Here is a 20,642-nt window from a genome sequence, read left to right as displayed (position 1 = left end):
AATTCTAAGTGTTTTGGAACGAGACCCCCACGACGGTCCGTCGTGCCCATGACGTTCCGTCGTGGGATCCGTCGACTCAGCCTGTTTTTCCAGAAATAAAATCTGCTGCTCAAAACGACTAAACAGGTCGTTACATTGTCGTGTTTCTATCAATCACAAGAACACCATGGCTTACTTAGTTGAGTTAGACAAGGTAGATTTTGATGTCATTCTAGGTATAGACTAGATTCATTCTTGTTATGCATCAATAGATTTTAGATCTCGAGTGGTCAAGTTTCAGATTCCAAATGATCCACTTATAGAGTGGAGTAGTTCAGCAGTTCCTAAGGGTCATTTCATTTTGTACCTTAAGGGGAGAAAGTTAGTTTTGGATGGTTGTATATATCACTTCGTCCGAGTTAATGACTCAAGTACTGAGGTACCTCCCGTTCAGTCAGTTCCTATAGTAAATGAGTTTCCAGAAGTTTTACTTGATAATTTACTCGGAGTCCCTCCTGAGAGGGAAATAGACTTTAGCATAGACATTATTCCAGATACTCTTCCTATCTATATTCCGCCATATAGAATGACACTAGAAGAATTGAAAGAATAGTTGAAAGATATGTTAGATAAAAGTTCCATTCGACCAAATATCTCACCTTGGGAGCTCCGGTCTTATTTGTGAGAAAGAAAGAACATTCACTTAGTATGTATATAGATTTCAGCCAATTGAACAAGGTTACCATCAAGAATAAATATTCTCTTCCTAGATTTGATGATCTATTCGACTAGCTTCAGGGTGCTTCCTTCTTCTCGAAAATTAATCTCAAATCAGGCTACAATCAGTTGAAAGTTAGGGAATGTGATATTCCAAAGACAGTTTTTAGAACCAGATATGGGCATTATAAATTTTTGTTCATGTCGTTTGGGTTGACCAATGTGCCTACAATATTCATTGATCTTATGAATAGGATCTTCAAACCTTATTTAGATATGGTTGATATCATCTTCATTGATGACATACTAATCTATTCAAGGAATAAAGAGGATCATTCCACTCATCTTAGAATAGTTCTTTAGACTTTGAAAGATAAGGAGTAATATGCTAAGTTATCAAAATGTGAGTTTTGGCTTAAGTTTGTGGCATTCTTGCGCTATATAGTTTCTAGCGATGTTATTAGAGTTGACAGCCAAAAGATAGAAGTAGTTTACAGTTGGCCTTGAACCACGTCTCCAACTTATATAAGAAGTTTCTTGGGTTTGGCTGGCTACTATAGATGGTTTTTTGAGGGGTTTTTGTCTATCTCATCACCTTTGACCTAGCTGACTCATAAGACAATTATGTTTAATGGTCTGAAGCTTGCGAGAAAACTTTCAGGAATTGAAAAAGAGGTTGACTACTGCCCCGGTTTTGACCTTCCCGGAAGTTACTAAGGGTTTTGTGATGTACTGTGATGCATCTAGAGTTAGTTTGGATTGTGTCCTAATGCAAAAATGGCAAGGTTATAGCTTATACCTCCAGACAATTGAAAGTTCTTGAGAAGAACTATCCAACCCATTAGTTAGAGTAGGATACTATAGTTTTTTCTTTTAAAATATGGATTTACTATTTGTATGGCATTCATGTTGATATATTCACTGATTACTAGAGCCTACACTATGTGTTCACTCAAAAAGAGCTTAATCTCACGCAAAGGAGGTGGTTTGAATTTCTCAAAGACTATGATATGAGCATTCATTACCACACAGGTAAGGCTAATGTGGTTGTTGATACCATAAGCAAGTCGTCTATGGGTAGTACCACCCATCTTGAAGAAGAAAAGAAAGAACTAGAAAAAGATATGCATAGATTTGCATGCCTAGGAGTCAGACGTATGGATTCCACAGAAGGAGAAATAGTGGTGACAAATGGTGCCAAATCATCACTAGTGTCATAGGTGAAAGAAAAAACAGACCAAGACCCCATTTTGCTTGATTTGAAGGCAAATGTTCATAAGGAAATAGTATTATCTTTCGAACAAGGGGGAGATGGTGTGTTAAAGTTTCATGGTAGGTTGTGTGTGTCAATGGTAGATGGGCTACAAGAGGGGATCATGGAGGAAGCACATTGCTCCAGATATTCCACCCATCCGGTCTCCACAAAGATGTACTTCGATTTGAGAGAGGTATATTAGTGGGATGGTATGAAGAAGTGTATTGCTTAATTTATTGCCAAGTTCCCAATTGCCAGCAAGTGAAAGTAGAGAACCAAAGGCCTAGAAGGTTGGCTCAGAATATAGACCTTCCAGAATTTATGTGGGAGATAAGTAATATGAACTCCATCGCAGGGCTAGGTGATTGTCGATAGAATGACAAAATCATCCCACTTTTTGCCGGTAAACACTACCAATTCAGCATAGGAGTATGCAAAATTATACATTCAGGAAGTGGTCAAACATCATGGAGTCCTAGTTTTGATTATTTCAGATAGAGGTGCACAATTTACTACACTGTTCTTGAATTCTTTCCAGAAAGATTTGAGTTCAAAGTTGAACTTAAGTACTGCTTTTCATCCTCAAATGGATGGGCAAGCAGAGCGTAATATCCGGACCTTAGAAGATATGTTGAGGGCTTGTGTGATTGATTTCAAGGGGAATTGGGATGATCACCTACCTCTCATTTAGTTCGCTTAGAACAACAATTATCATTCAAGCATCTAAATGGCTCTATACGAAGCTTTGTATGGGAGAAGATAAAGATATCTTATTGGGTGGTCCAAAGTTGGTAAAGCAGGATTAATAGGATAAAATTTTTTTCACCAAGCTATGGAGAAGGTGAAGGTGATTAAAGAGATAACGGCGCAGAGTCGTCAAAAATCCTACACTGATGTTAGGAGAAGTTTATTGGAGTTCGAAGTGGATTATTGGGTATACTTGAAGGTGAAGTTTCACCCATGAAGGGTGTTATGAGGTTTGGTAAGAATGAGAAACTTAGTCCTCAATATATTGGATTGTATTGCATAACCAAGAGGATTGGAAATATCGCTTTTGAGTTAGAGCTACCACAAGAGTTGACATCATTTCATCCGGTGTTTCACATCTCTATGTTGAAAAAAGTGCATGGGTGATCTTTCATTGATTGTACCAACTGAAAATGTTGAAGTTGAGGATAGTTTATCCTATGAGGAGATTTCGTTTCAGATTTTAGATCCCCAAGTTTGCAAGTTGAGAACGAAGGAAGTCGCATCAGTCAAGGCCCTTTGGAGGAACCAATTTTTTGAAAAAACTACTTAGGAAGCTGAAGAGGATATGAAGAAGAGATATCCACATCTCTATGAATCCCGAGAGGATGCAGATCAAGGTATTAGTTTTCTGCTTCTTACTATCTAAATTATGAGTAAGCATGTTGTTACTTGCTTTTGTTTGATGGCTGTTGAACTTGATATTGCTACCCTTAACTTAAAGAAAGAAATCTCATTCGAGGATGAATGTTCCTAAGAAGGACATATTGTAACATCTCGCAACTTGAAATATCTATGAATAAACTACGAAACTAAAAGTAATCATTTTTTGAAAGAAAAGGAAAAATCTGGAAAATTTGTCTAGTTAAGAAATTGAGTTTGGACCATTTCAAACAGCCATAATTTCTAGCTCAAGATGAGCTAGAGGTAGTTTCTGATATGGTTGTAAAGCCTTTGGGAAGATATTTCCAATATCGCCGAGTTTGCGCGATTTCAATATCATATGACTGAATTATTCCTTTTGGAATTTGGATTATTGGATTGAGGAAAGTTCAAAATCTTGATTTATGAAAGGGCAAACTGGTCTTTTCACCAATTAATTTCCTATTCCATTTTTACGGTTTTATTCATGTAAAAGAAGTTTTAGATCAGTTTGAAAAACTTAGAATTACGCTTAGGGCATGGAGAAGAGAGAAAAAAAGAAAGAAAGGGAGAGAAGTTAAGAATTTGCCAAGAACATCAAGATTTGCAAGTGGAATTTGTTGGGGATGATCCTTATAAAGGTAAGTGATATCTTTTAGTGTTTGCTCAGTTAACCCACACAGCAAAATTATTTCAATTCAGTGATTGGTGAGTTGTTTACATGTTAATATGTGAAGTTCTTGAAGAACATTGTTGAATTCTTGTTGGTTGAGTTGTTAAATGTCTAGTGTTGATCTGATTCGTGTTTTCGGGTTGTTTTTCGAGTTAAATCTATTGGGTATTGAGAGTACTAATGATCCTAAGTGTTTGGGAAACAACCATGGAAGTTTAGAGGGTTTAGAGATGAAAATTGAAGGAAAAAAGTCGAGAACACCTCTGTACAGGGGTTGGGGCGCCGCACCTCCCATAGTGGCCTTGAGCCGCCGCGCCAGCCAAAGCCTCCCAACCTAGCCTCTGAAATTTGGGATGTGGCTCATGGCTCTCAGAGCTCCAAGGAGGACAATTCACCCCATTCTTACCCCATCTTTCCGAACTAGTTTCTAAGTGATGTATCTACTTTTCTAGTTGATTCTAATACTCTAAGGTACGTCTGAACATCATGAAATCATCCATAAACATGAGATCATGAACCTTGAATTCATAATCCAATTAAAGTAAAGTTAAGATCAAAGATAAAGAAGTTAAGATTCAAGTCTAAAAGTTATGAAGCAAGTCAAAGTAAGTTCTTAAAGTTTTCAAGAGTCTTTAACAAACATTTTAACTTTACTCTAAGGCTCAAGTTTCAAGTTAATCAATGAGTAAAGAGTTGAGTTCATTTCTCAAAAGTTATAACGGAACTAAGTATTCCCTAATGGTTAAATATATTTTCACATTTTGAGCAAGAAAAAGAGTTGAGACTAACAATAGAGCCTTTGGGATCGTTTATTAAAGAGGACAATGATTTCCAAGAGGTATTAAAGCTAAGTTTGAGCATAGACTAGTATCCAACATGGACAGAAGAAGGGTCATACTTTTTAGCTGATTCCTTAGTGATTTTTAGCATAGACTAGTGGATCCACTTTGTAGTTAAGATTCTATACTGATGGCACGGTATAGGACGATCCTCATGCAACATGGGGTAAGATGTTGTACCATAACTTAAGCACATAGTGTTGGTTGTTGGTTCGAGAATTTCCCACATAAATTATATTACTTCATATATAAGTAAATTTTAGTTTGTTATTGCATTTCTTAAACGAACTAAGCTTTTTCAATATTTTACACGCTCTTATATATTGCATGTGTTTTATTGCTTTATATTAAGTTAAGTTATTCATGAGTTGAGCAGAGCCAAGGTAAGTGTTCCTTCTTACTCTTTTTCAAGCTTAGGTTGCTGTTAGCATTCCAACTCTCATAATCGTACATTCAATGTACTGATGCTAGTTGGCCTACATCATAAGGTAACGAGGAACAACATCATCCAGCACCTCGTTGATCCAACTGAGCACCCAGAGTAAGTGTGAGCCTCCTCGCATTCTAGAGGATACTTTTATTCGCTTTTAGTCTTTCTTTTATAGGATATTGGTGGGGTCTGTACCAACATCGATCTTAGTATTATAAAGGCTTCACAGACAGTTATTTTTTAGTCTCTCATCTTTGTATTGAAGATATTTTGTTATGAGACTTGAGTGTCATTTTGGCCAACTTATTATTCTTGCAGTTATTATACGAGATTGTTTTTATTGAGTTAAGTCTTTCGCTGAGTTAAGTAAGTTAGGACAAGGTTCTGCTCGAGGCCAATAATAATCTTCGAGTGGCATTCCCGCTCAGGGTATAGGCTCGAGACATGACAACCTTACCTTGGTTGTATTAATATGTTTTTCTCCATCAATTATTGTACTTGTTTCCTTTTATAAACCACAAAATAGGATAGGAAAATCAACACAAGCATCACATGAAAATGAGGGAAAGAACCCAATCTTATATCATGAAAGTTTTTAATCTTTGTAAGAGAGAGATAATACCTTTGGTGACCACACCTACAGATCTCTCTCTACTTCATTCCCTTGAATAACTCTCCAATATATTTAAAACCATGTACGAGAGAAGGTGATCTTGTGACTACTTTGAAAGAAACAACATGAAGAATACTAATTAGAACCCTAAATGGAATGTTTGGCGGTTTTTCAACTTGAGAGAGAGGAGGGAATATAAGAGCTTGAGAGACTTAAAATTTGGATGAGAGAAAATGATACATTTGTATCAGTTTTTTTTTCTGGCTTTAGTAGGTTCTCTTTTGCCACCTCTCTTGTAGTTCATTTGCAACCACCATTTGTGTTTAATTTAAGCCATACTTAAGAAGGTGTTGCACCTACTTGGTCCATATATTTTAAGTAGGTGATGCACCTACTTGTCATCTACTAGCATAATTTAGTCAAGCAAGAACCTCACTTATTTTATACAATTTTATCAATCTTAGTTTTTTTACAAGACCTTAACACTAATACGCACTTGACCACTTTAGATTTTAATACCAAATACCACATTTTACTATCTCGAGTTCAATTTTTTTTTTTTTTGAGTTCACTTAGTTGTATATGTTTTGGAAGAAGGTAAAGGGTATTACACCTAACTTCTATTTTCACATAAAAATGATCATGATTCGTCCATTTTCATCTTAAACAAGCGGCCAAATTGGTTTAGTAATGGTCACGAGTGAATATAGTTGATCGAAAATAGTTATTTCAACAATTTTTCATATCTTAAGCTTATGCTATTACCACTAATCAAACAATCAGAAGAGTTATATTAATTAGTGAGATTGTAATAGTTAAAAATAATTAGAAGAGGTTTTTATATTGTAGAAGAGGATTATATGCAAGTGTAATAAGAATCATGGGAGCAACATGCTTAAAGTCTAATTATAACTCTGTCAATCAATTATTTTTAACATTTTTATTGCTCTAATCACATAAGTCATTCATTCATTGTCTTGTTTCTTTCTAAATTACAAATATTTCTTCAATCGATTGATTTCTTAATTAGTAATCACTGATAATCAATATAATAGATAACTAATGTTCGTGAGATCAATAATATAATTGTTACAATATTTGACTAGTGTCAACTTTATTCTACACACATGTTATATATGCCACTTTTGATATTGTTGCCATGAATTAGACAATATCTTTATGCTATTTGTCACAATTTTAACATTAATAGCTGATTTCGAATTTCCCTTTTACTCATTATTCAAATTAACTTGGTCCATATCACTCCTGTTTTTGTATAGAATTATGGATAGCGTATCACCCAATTTCCAAACTCTATTGTTATTAACTATTTTCATATAATACATAGATCAAATGAATATTATATTAAATAAAGATGATATTTTGAGGAACAAGTTGAAAGTCAACAGTAAATATAAAAGCAATAGTTGAAAAAAGTAAAATGAAAACAATAAAAATCTATCTATATATAAAATGAGAAGAAAAAATGATAGATGTCAAAATCACATTTTTTGGTATTTTAAATAATTAATAATCAATAATTAATTAAAAAATAAATATAAAAACACGTCAATAATTAGGATTAGAACGACACATATCAACTCCACAAAAATAAAATAAAATAAAATAAGTAAATAACTTTTGAATAAACTATATTTAATATGCAAAAGAATAAAAAAGTACCAATGGGCAAAAAACTTAAAATAGGTTAAAATAGTTCAAATTAACTATCTTCCCCCAACCTCCTTACTTACAGCAAAAATGAGATATCTTATTTACAATTGGGAATTAAAAATTAATTACAATAATTCTAACAAACTAGTTTGTATCACATTATTTTGTATTATATTTGTTGAACTTCTATTTTTGAAATAAGTAATTGGTAAAATTAAATTATACTTAATAATAACAATAATAATAATAATAATAATAATAATTCCTAAATCATTAGAAATATTTAAATTCTAAATTAATTATAATTTTCAAATTAAATATACACTAATTAAGAGATTTATTTAATTGTTGAAATTTTTTATAATTAAAATTACATAAATCATATAAAAACGTATTCACAATTTTAAAATTATCAATTGTGTGAAAAAAAACAATTTTGTTGTAACTATCAAATTCTAAAAAAAATTAATTTTTAAAAGTTCCATATTTAAAAGATGCGCAAGTGTTTTAAGCATAGTAAAAAGTTCTTTTTTTTTTCTTTAAAAAAAAAGTTACTGTTTAAAAAGATAAGTTAGAATTTAGAATCTATGAAAAATGCACAAGTATCCCCTCAATCTATGCTCGAAATCTCAGAGACACATTTATACTATACTAAAGTCCTAATATCCCCTCCTATTATCCCCATGAACTTATTTTATAAGTAATTTTCTACCCCTTTTCGACCTACGTGGTACTAGCTTGAAAAAAAAAGTCAATCAGTGTTGGGCCCACAAGATAGTGTCACGTAGGCCGAAAAGGAATAGATAATTATTAATGAAATAAGTTCGGGGGTAATAGAACATTAGTACAGTATAAGTGTGCATATTAAATTTAGGACATAGATTGAGAAATACTTGTGCATTATCCTTAGAATTTAAAAAGATAAGTTAGAATTTAACTGTAATAGTTAAAACATAAAAGGGGTTACAAATAGTTATAACTTCTCAATTTTATCCAATTATCAATTTTATCAATTATACATATATTATAATATACGTTCCCATTTCCTCTCTTCCTCATAATTACATCCCCACGCACCATCATATTTTTTCCAATTTCTCATATTAAAGGAGCAAAGTAGTTTTTCTTTTCCAAGTTATTATTTGCCATGAATTGCTCAATACTCAAGGGTAAAAAAATGTAACATTAAGTTGATGCACATCATTAAATTTAATAATTAAGGATTATCATATTAGGAATCTTTAATCATTTTATATGACTGATAAGTCATTCATTAAAGAGTATTTGGAGAGTGAGACAGGGGCAGACTCACATAGTGATTTTCGAGCGCTCGAGCACCCATTAATCTTGTACAGAGCTATATATACATATATAGAAATTAAAGTATAAAAGCAGTAGCGAGCACCCATACAACTAATGATTTAGTTGGCGTGTTGGTTACATGTAGGTGCTCAAGGTTTACATTTTGCTTCTTAGCCTGAGTCCAATATTCCTATAAACACATTATTTCTACCTTTTCAACTCTTAATTATACTTTCTTTATTTAGTTAAGTAATTTATATATTTATTTATTAATTTTTGTCCTTAACCTATTTTCGCTTTCACATTGTTCCGACTTTACTTGAATTAAATTTTGTAGTTCTCTTTCTACCTTCTAATATTCAATTATACTTCCTTTTAATTATTTATCTATTTTTCTCCTTGAACTATTTTTTCTTTCACATTGTACCGTTTGCTCTTCTTAGATTAATTTTAAACAAAAAGTTGCAAAATTAAATTTTTCAATATATTTTTACTCTAGCTTTTTAGTAATTTTTTGCTATCGTTTTTAAATATCATTTTTATGACCAATGTTAAATTTTTACAATTATTTTGTGATTGATAGTTAAAGAAACAACCACGATCTTAGAATCTTAGTTTATTTATTAATTTTTTTGCTATCGTATTCAAATATATTTCTTATGACCAGTGTTAAATTTATGCATTTATATTGTGTAATTATACGATCATAGAATTTTAAAGCGGTCACTTGATACGCTCAAACTTACTTCTCAAATAATAAGTAAAGCGGTCGTGTCAAGTAAATAACCCAACTAGTGAGGTTGGGATCGTTCCCACGAGGAAAATAGTTTAGACTTAACTTTAACCTATTATTACTATTGTCGGTCAATTACTTCCTTGGAACGCAAAAACAATAAAAGGAGGGTTTCTATTTCTAAATGAATGAAAATAACTAACGAAATTGAAAGAGACACTTAACAGCTTTGAATGTTGGAGTTTAATCAATTAATCAAAGTAACTAGGGTTTACGTGTTCCCCACAGGTTCATAACTTGATAATTCTAACTATAACAATTCTTTCCTAGTATCTTGCATGCAAAGTGATAAGTTATGTATTTCTAAATCCTTGGTCCGGCATCTAGGAAATGTCACTCCGCACCTTGGTCCGGCTACGTGTGTTGCTATCCTAACCCTTATCTTTACCTCATATTAAGCATTGTATTCGATATTTGACTAAGTTATTACCTCGTACCAATCCATAATAGCCTATTAGATAGTATACACTAAATCTATGTTGATAATTCTTTTTCTATTATTTACCTCCTTGGTCCGGCAAGTAGCATTAAGGTGAGTTCTAACGTTGGCAATCCGTTAAAAAGACTTCTAAGCGAAAGAATTATTAATACATGCAAGACACTATTCTAGAATTGTTATTTTCGTTAGGTTTTATCTCATTATATAGACAAAGGGGTATTTTCAACTGTTAGAAATTAGCTAGGCCATAGTGAAGATAAACTTTCTCTCGAACAGTTTACCGAATCAAGTACATTTCTCTAAACATCAACAAGCATGCAAAATAAAGAAAACCCACACCTTAGTCTATTCATTCTCTCGAACTGAATATGTGGAATTGGGTTTAGGATTCACTATGTCGAGCTGAACCCAAGTCAACCCAATACCTATATTCCATCAATAAATAATTTTAGTTTTAAAACATCTCTCTCTCACAAGGAAAAACGCAAGGGTATAAATACCTTTGCAACTACAATTCTTTAATTAAAACCACAACTAATGATTGAACTCACTTGTAAATATCATTTAAACTAACAATTTGTAACACTCTGAAAATCCAAGACCTAGTTTAGAGCCTCACATGAGTGAATATGGGTTGTAATACTACTTCTAAGATAAACAAATAATGTTTATAAGTCATTTAAGAGTTTTTAGGGTCAAGCTGTCAAGAAATGTCCATGACATTGTGAGAGGTGCTAGTTTTCCTTAGCGTATTGCACAAGGTTTTAAGAGTCGGAAACTTATGAAATTTGGTGGAAAAGTTTCAAAGAAGTATTAGAGTAGTTTTAGGGTCTAAATGTCCAGGTACGAATCCCAAAAAGAAAATCCTAAGGGTCCTCGAGGAGGACCCTTCCATTTTGGAAAAATGCTGTCAAAATGCAATAGTTACCTACGCTTGCCATCGATAGGGCCTAAGCCTATATATGGTGCGTTGATACATTCTTCGATGGAAACTTAGAAAATTTCAAAAAAATTACCAAATGCATACACTCCGATCCAAACCAAAGATGTGCGGGATTAAGGGGAACAGTGCCCGTCGACTAATCTACGACCCGTAGGTTGAGGTCTCGTAGGTTAGGCCTGCAACTTTTCCTGTTAAGTTTTAACTGGTTCATTTAATTAAGTTAGTTATCTAGGGGTTCGATTAGGGTTTTTCTAATAAGATTATTTAGGAAACTATATAAACTACCCTAAGCCAAAACCCAGCTTAACACTTCATAATCCCAAAACCCAAATTGCTTTTCCTTCTCTCAACTTCCTCTCGCCCAAATAAGACTCAATAGAAGACCAAGGTCTAAGAGTTCTAGGGAATCAATAAGGTATATTTTAATCATCAATATTCAAAGAATATCACGGTATGGGAACCTTTCACCTTTGAGATTCCTTTCCCCAAAGGGTTCTTCTAAAATTGGCTTTCAAAAAGATGATTTCATATAGGTTCTTCCTAATACGAATTTGATCTTCTAAATTGTATAGTTTTTAGTTTTTTTTGGTTGTTATGATTTTATTATGTTTTCCTATGGTTCAATTATGATAATTCTTGATTAATTAACCGAGTATGTGGAGTAGATCATGAATTGACCCAAATTCCCTAACCCTAAGTTATGAACTCATGTTGAATTGATTAGTATTGATGAAATTGACTTAGTTATTGGGTTGATTACTATTGAATGATTTTATTTGACCTATTGATAATGAAATTGGATTGGTTTAGGGTAAGACCAATGATGATGTCTTTTAAAGGAGAATTGTTAAGGAATTGTGATCTTAAACCTTTACTTCATTTGTGGTGGCTTGTACTTGTGATTAATTTCAGTTGAAGTATATATTGTTATTGTATTAAGTCGGTGTTGGCATGATGATATAAGTGAAAAGTTTTGATTCTATGAATATGTGACAATATGTTAAGGTATAATAATATAAAGTTGGTTATGAATTGCCTATGTGCCTTATAATGACATGATGACGATAATGTGTTGATCTCACATATAAGGGTTGTATTGAAAGGAAATTCTCGTGAAATTCCTAATGAGCTAATGATATGAATATACAAGGGTTAGTTTCATATGTCCTATACTAAGCTATGATGATCAATGAAATCTTAAATACATTTTAAAAAGGGACTCTAGTTTAGCACCTAGTCGACTTGGCGATCATCAGGCTTCCCTTTCTTCATTCTTTAAGCCTATTTTTTTCTTTTTTGTAAATTAGTGTCCCTGTTTTTATCCTTAATCCCTATACCTAGAAATCAAGGGTTTAACATGAGTTATTGGCACAAAATAATATACTAAATTTATATAAATAAAACCCTAAGTGAGTTCAAATCTTTAATTAATAACTCGTCTTGGCACCCATATATAATAATAATAATATTATTTATGTTGTTCTCATTCTATTTTTTGCATTTCAATTATGTTGCCTTTCCCAATGATAGATCAGGCGTACTAATTGGTTTTGTATTTTTCAGGCGCTATGTCTGCTTTAAGAATGTCCAGAAACCCACATTCTTCACCTATGGCTTCTCAATTGGAATGTGATAACTCGATGGAGTCTAGTAGTTTTGATGTTCAGATAAATACCACCATTGAAGATAAACAACATTGAACTACTATGTCTCATATAACCATTTACATTCTCTAAAACACTCCTTCCCAACTTGAAGAGAAAGGTAGTAGTTCCGGAAGTGGTGAGGAATCTGGTAACAAAATCCTGACACTACCTCAGGTAATGGAGAACAAGCTAGTAGTATTTATCTGGAGGATGCATCTACACCTCCACCTACAGTGAGACCTGGAGCTGCAACTAGAGAACAAGAAGATACAATTGTTGAAAAAGAGGATGATGATGTTAATTTAGATGATAGAATGGTCCAATATGCTTACATCTGTGAATTCGATTCGGTGGTGTGACAACAATTGATTGATTGTTTCAAATCTACATGGACTGTGAACATGTTTGAAGATTTCTTCAAAAATGGTATTGTCAATAAGTTCGGAGACATTAAGAATAGACCAGTCATGCTTGAGACAAGAGTAGTGATGGAAGATATCCAAGCATTCCCAGATATTAAAGCACTCTTTTAGCTTCACCAGATTTAATGGTTGAACAATGCTCTTGGAAAATTCACCGGCACACTACCTCGAGAATTCTATGCTTGTTGTGAAGCTATTCTAATGAAGGTCGCTGCTGAAACTAAAACACATAAGACAATTGCATACACGTTGGGTCCTTTGGATACAGTCACTATGAGGGGAAATATCATGAACATTTTTGAACATATAATAAATAGGATTCTACATGGCCCAGATTACATAACACCAACATCTATGGGATTATTTGAGGGTAAATACCGTACTCTTACTAGTGAATTTGAGATGGAGGATCCTAGTTCGCGACAACGAATCATGTATTGGATTATAGGTTATATTGTTTTAGAAGGATAAGTGGTAGCATGTGTGTTTGAGCCACAATGTTCATGTTACGAAGGCATCTCGAAATTCTCCAGCCAAACATTGGTGGTCCATAGTTGAAGAACAGTTGTAACCCACAGAAAATAATAATGCACTTTTCCTATCACTAGCATCATTGTTTGCTCACATCATGGCCGGTTACCTTGTGAATGTGGTTTGGATCATCTCTAATGATATATGAGACATGATGTTGAATGAGTGATTAGGATTTTTGTTTCCTAGTCTGATAGGGGAATTTTGTTTTCAATCTAACATTCTCCCAAATAAATTTATGGATAAACCGCTTGAGGCATTAGGAAAACTGCTGTTTTGCAAAACTAAGGATGTCACCAGTTCTCCGTTAGGGAGAAAATTAGGAGCACTGGGACCACTAGCAGAAGTACCACTTATGAACAGGGAGCACCCCATAGATGTAACCGGCGTCTTCATCCTCGGAGAGGACTAAGACTAGTCTCTTAGCATTCATCATCACATTCATAGGTTAAAAAGTGCGGAAAATTAAAAATTTTCATATATATCCATATAGTGAGGTTTACATAAACCTCTCGCATACTACATAGGGAGTTTAAGTAGACTCCTCGCATATGAAGCTTACATAGGCTTCTCATTTAGACAACATAATCGATACATAGGAATTAGTCTAATACTTTGTCTCATATTGAACCATCTAAAATGAGTACAAATGTTGGACATAATCAATACAAAGTCAATATGACATTATAGGCTTACATCAATATCCAAAAGGTACATAAAGGAATGAAAGATGTATTTATGATAATACAACTTCAAATCTAGAGCAGGTAACATCCTCGAATATGAGGACCTACCAATACTTGGAGAAAAGATTCCAAGTCTTCTTTAGTCGGCCTCCTAGGAACTCAGAACCTACATATTTGTTGAAATCATAGAGATATGGGTTAGTACACCAGTTGTACTAAGTATGGAAACATATGCACATAAAACATTGAAATCATGCTAAAAGTGACATTTTTACAAAACATGCTAATTTACTTTGAAAGGCCTTTATGCACAATCAAAAGAACATATGAACCAATGAACATATATCCTTCAAGACAAGACCATATGCAATACAAGACCAACATCATCAAGTAAACTAAATTCAAGATACATATTATCATATTAGGGCACATAACCAAAAAAACTCCAATATAATGTCATAACAACGAAGCATGTATAAAATTTCATAACATTACAACATATGCAAAACCATTACGCATAACCCATTACTCAGCTTACAAGTGCCATGATAAAGTAAAGTCACATAACCCCACACAACCAAGTAAAGCAAACAAAGGATTACAAGTGATGTATAATTTCATATAACCGAGCATCATGAGAAGTCATCATCATATTTAGCAATATAGACCAAAAACATGATCATAAGTAAGATTAACTTCATATAGGTCGTCAACATGTAAAGTCAACATTTACATAATATTAGAGTCATAAAAACATAAGAAATCTTTCTAATATTTCCCATAAGGCCAACTAGTGCGATGCATAGGTAGAGTCCCATGCCCCTACCTATACTAAGAAGAACCCCTCAGGTCCTCCTAGTTAGTGTTCACATTATTACGTTCAGATTAATTTTTGGTACAAATTCCTTAACCAACATAGACCACATGAGCTAAATGTGGAATCTAGTGTCATGAAACCCTACACCTAATAAAGGTTGTCTTCTTGCCAAGGTAGTACCATAACATGAACATAGCATTCAAGCTGGATCAACTAGCTAATATTCCTATGGGCGCAACATAGTTCAAGAACTAGGAGACATACTTGAGACCATCTTTATGAATAATTTCATTGTAATCTCTATCTTATGAGAATCATTGTGAACCTACCTTCCCACATTTGGTAGGGACACCTATCATAAGTAGTTCATTCGGTGCTAAGCTAAAGTCCCTTTTTGAAACGTCTTAAAGCCTTTATTAATAAGCAATGCTTAGTATAGGGCATATGAGACTATCCATTGTATATTCATAATCATTAGATCATTTAGAATTGCATGAGAACTTCCTTTTAATACAACCCTTATATGTGAAACTTTTACATTATAATCATCATGTAATAGCAAGGCACAGAAGTGATCCACAATAAACCTTATATCATCATACCTTAACCATAATCTAACAATCCATATAATCAATACATTTAAATAACATTCATCATACCATCACCTATCTAAACTAATCACAATTAATACTTCAAGTGAACATCATCATCAAGTACAAGCCGTCACAATTTAAGTAAGGATTCAAGATCATAGGTCTTACAAATTTACCTTCACAAGCATTCCTCTATGGTCATAACATTAAACAACCATATTCATCCATTGATAGACTTAATAATATCATATAATAGTAATTAATGCAAGAACTAAGTATATTCCATCATAACTATGGAATTTAATATTAATTCATAACCTAGGTTAGGGAAGTATGGTCAATCCATGATCTCTTCTATAGATTTAACTCTCACATGAAGAACTACCCTAATTCAGTAATAATTAAATCATATTATATCCATAATAACCCAAATAAACCAAGAACTGTACAATTTGAACCATCAATTTTGGATTGAGAAAAAAACCCATGTTTTCTCAACTTTTCGAAATCAAATGAAGAACCTTTTAGAGAATGGAGTCCAAAAGTGAAAAGGTTCCATACCTTAACAATCGTTGAAGATTTATGAAGATAAATTTGAATCTTGGAGACCTAATGACCTTGAATTGTTCTTTAATGGAGTCTTGGGAAATAGAGAGAGAAAGTAGAGAGACGGAAGAGGATTTTGAGTTTGGGAATTGAAGTAGGTTAGGTTAGGTAAATGAGGGTTATGTGTTTATATAGTCCGTTAACTAGCTTAATTAAACATCCACTAACTAATAATTAAACATCTAAGAAACTAACTCATTCAATGACTTAACTAAAATCTTAAAAGTGAAACACATACCAAATGACTACTCCTCAACCTACAAACCGTAGGTCCATCAACAGCCCGTGCTGGCAAGCCATTGATGAGTTCAAAGAGTCTATTTTTTCGAACTTTTGTAAAAATGTCTAAGGAATCACTTGTGGAGCCATCGATACCTTGTCGATCAGGCGATGGCTCGTTGATTGGTTTCGTAGATAGCCACTGTCATTTGACAACTTTTGGGTCATTCTGGAGTGGAATTTTAGCGTGGTCCTTTGGGAGTCATACCTGGATGTTTCTACCCTAAACACCTTCTAATACATATTCAACACCTTTATACCAAATTTTTAACTTAATTATAACTCTTGAAACCCTATGAAACATGCCAAGGCACACCAACCACTATTTCACAATTCATCGGACGTCATGGATGTTTCTTCACGTTTTGACTCTAAAACTTTCTAAATGATTTATGTACATTATTTTAGGTCTTAAAACAGTGTTTCAAAGATTAGTTAATTATGTGAGGCTCTAAATCAGGTCTTACACTTCCGGAGTGTTAAATTATCCCCCCTTAGGAATATTGGTCCCCGAATGACACTAAAAATTTAATTTAGGGAGAGAATGACTCTAGACTAACAACCCAATAAAAAACATCATATAATAGCATGAGTAAAAACTCAATTCAACTTAAAAACATGGAATATACACATAGAAACTCAAATATCAATTTACCAGATATCATAGCTTATCATCAAGACATAAGGAATTTGCTTCTCAATATCAACATGAGCTCAATATGATCATTAAGTCACTTATGCCAAAACTTCTTACCACACATTAACGTGCTCAATACTATTTCCTGAAGACAACAATACAAAAAAGACAAATAAGTGCAAAATTAAGCTAAAGAGTATCTTCACATGAAAACTAACTTTTACATAAACCTTTTACCTTTAATATGCATTTTTTTCAAGACAAGTCAAATTCAAAGTTACTCAATATTTTAATTATTATTAGGAATAACTAACCTTACTTAGGAAAAAGATGAGGATAACGGGACTTCATGTAGGCCTTGGCCTCCCATGTTGCTCCCTCAACTAGGTGGTTTCTCCATAGCACCTTTACGGAGGCCACCTATTTGTTCTTCAACTTATTAACTTGGCGATCTACAATTTTCACAGGAATTTCTTCATAGGAAAAGCTCTCATCCACACCTAACCCTTAATAGGAAGAATGGATACGGCATCACCAATAAATTTTTTTAGATGGAGACATGAAATACGGGATGTACCACAACTAGTTCACTAGGTAGTCTCAATTCATATGCAACCTTTTCGACCCTTTACAAAACATCATAGGGAGCCACATACCGGGGACTTATCTTCTCCTTCTTGACGAATATCATCACCCTATTCAAAGGTGAGACATTCAATACACCATATCACATACTTCGAATTCAAGATCTCTTCTCCTATTGTTTGAATAAAATTTTTTGTGACTATAGGTTGTTTTAAAGCTATCCCTTGTCACACAAACCTTCTCTAAAACTTCATAGATAATCTCAAGACAAAAAAGTGAAGACTCACTAAGCTCAAACCACCTAATCGGAGACCTACATCGCCTACCATATAGTTCTTCAAATGCAGCCCTGGAATTACTTGAATGATCGCTATTATTATTGTAGAACTAATCAACAGTACGTGATTGTCCCAATTCCCTTTGAAGTCTATCACACATCCTCTTAGCATATCTTCTAGGGTTTGAATAGTATGATCCGCTTGACCATCCGTGGGGATGACAAGCGGTGCTAAGCTTCATTTTATCACCCAAACCTTTTTGAAAAGACCCCCAAAAAGGAGAAGTGAATTGACCACCTCTATCCAATATGATGGAAAAAGGGATCCCATGAAGACTCACAATCTCATCAATGTAGATCCTTGCATAATACTCTTCAAGATAAGTAGACTTAACGTGAATAAAATGAGCAGATTTTGTTAATCTATCCACTACCACCCAAATTGAGTAATTTTGCCACTTTGTTTGAGGCAACCCATCAATGAAGTCCATATTAATATCTTCCCATTTTCAAGGTATAAAATATATTTTGACAGCTTAGCACACCATACCCCCCCGGGAGGATGACTCATCAAACTTACAAAGTACCAATTCCTCAACTCCATCAGTAGAGGATAAAGATGTTGTTTAGACTCCACCTCAACAACTAAGGATGACTCGGAGTTGTTACGAACCACAAAAACACCATTTGGGGAATCTTCCAACCAAACACCCAATCTACACAACCTAGTAACATCTTTCACTAGGTGTTTATTCCCCTCTTCTACAGGAGACACATTGCCCATGGTCATACGACTCAAAGCATCCGCAACCAAATTAGCTTTGTATAGGTTGTAGAGAACACTCATGTCATAATATTTCAATAATTCCAACCATCTTCTTTGATGGAGATTTACTCCTTTTGGGTAAACACATAATGAAGACTTTTACAGTCGGTATACACCACATGAACACTATACAAGTAATGATTCATATTTTTAAGGCAAATATTACGGCGTCCAATTTAAGATCATGATTTGGATAATTCTTCTCATGCACGTTGAGTTATCTATAGGCATCGACTACTACTTCCCCATGTTGAAAAAGAACACACCCCGAAGTCACTCGGGATGTATAACAATATACCACAAAACCCTTGGTACACTCCGGTAAATTAAACACTGGAACGAAGGTAAGCCTATACTTCGAAATTCAGAAGCTTCTTTCACATGCCTCCGACCACTCAAATTTCACACTCTTTCGGGTCAAGGTAGTCAAATGAGAAGCAATGGACGCAAAACGATCCACAAACCTCCTATTGTACCCAGTTAAACCCAAGAAACCTCTAATGTTGGTTGGAGTCAATGGCCTAGGCCAATTTATAACCTCCTCAGGTTTCTTTGATTGACCTCAATACCCTCACTTGAGATAATATGACCAAGAAACGCCACCGATCTTAACCAAAACTCACACATGCTACACTTGGCAAATAGTTGGTGTTCCTTAAGGACTTGTAATACCACTCTCAAATGACCCATATGATCACCCTCATTTTTTAATACACCAAGATATCGTTAATGAAAACAATCACTAAGGAATCTAGGTAATTTTGGAACACCGTATTTCTTAGGCCCATAAAAGCCGCCGTGGCATTTGTGAGACCAAAGGACACTACTAGGAAATCATAATGACCATATCTTGTTCTAAATACAGTTTCAGGTGCAGCCTCACCTTTCACCCTAAGTTGGTGATACCCCTACCTCAAGTTAATCTTAGAAAAGTAGCTTGCCCCTTGGAGTTGATCAAACAACTCGTCAATTCGAGGGAGAGGATACTTGATCTTAATTATGACTTTATTGATTTGGCAATAATCAATACCCATCCTAAGAGACCCATCCTTCTTCTTAACAAAAAACACTGAAGCTCCCCATGGTGAAATATAGGTCGTATGAAACCTTTATCTAACAAGTCTTCCAATTGAAGCTTTGACTTTTTAATTCCACTTTTTTAAATCCACCGGAGTCATACGGTAAAGAGGGATTGAAATGGTATTCATATGTAATAAGTAAATACCAAAGTTTATTTCTTGATTAGAAGGAATTATGGGCAAGTCATCAGGAAAGAAATCTGAAAAGTCCTTTAATAAAGGGACTAACTCTATTAATGGAACGTCGGACTCAAGATCTATGACTCTTAAAATACCCTTTAGAGATCATTTTACAAGCTTATAGACAAGAAATTATATGATATCTAAGAATTGAGTTACCCCCTTCCACTGTAAGATGGGTTTATTAGGAAAACAAAACTTAACCAATCTTGTTCGACAATCAACGGAATAAAAATAAGCATGCAACTAATCCATTCCAAAAATAACATTATAATCAACCATATCAAGTTCTACCAAATCCACCCATGTAACTCTATTCGGCAAAGATATATGACAATTCCTAAAGTCTTCTAGCCACAACGGAGTCAACTACCGGGGTTGTAACCGAAAAATGGTTCAATCAAAATATTGGGTGGAATATCAAAAGTTGTA

This window comes from Solanum pennellii, chromosome 9 (genome assembly GCF_001406875.1).
Source record: "Solanum pennellii chromosome 9, SPENNV200".
Taxonomy (NCBI): Eukaryota; Viridiplantae; Streptophyta; class Magnoliopsida; order Solanales; family Solanaceae; genus Solanum; species Solanum pennellii.
This window is presented reverse-complemented; position numbering follows the sequence as displayed.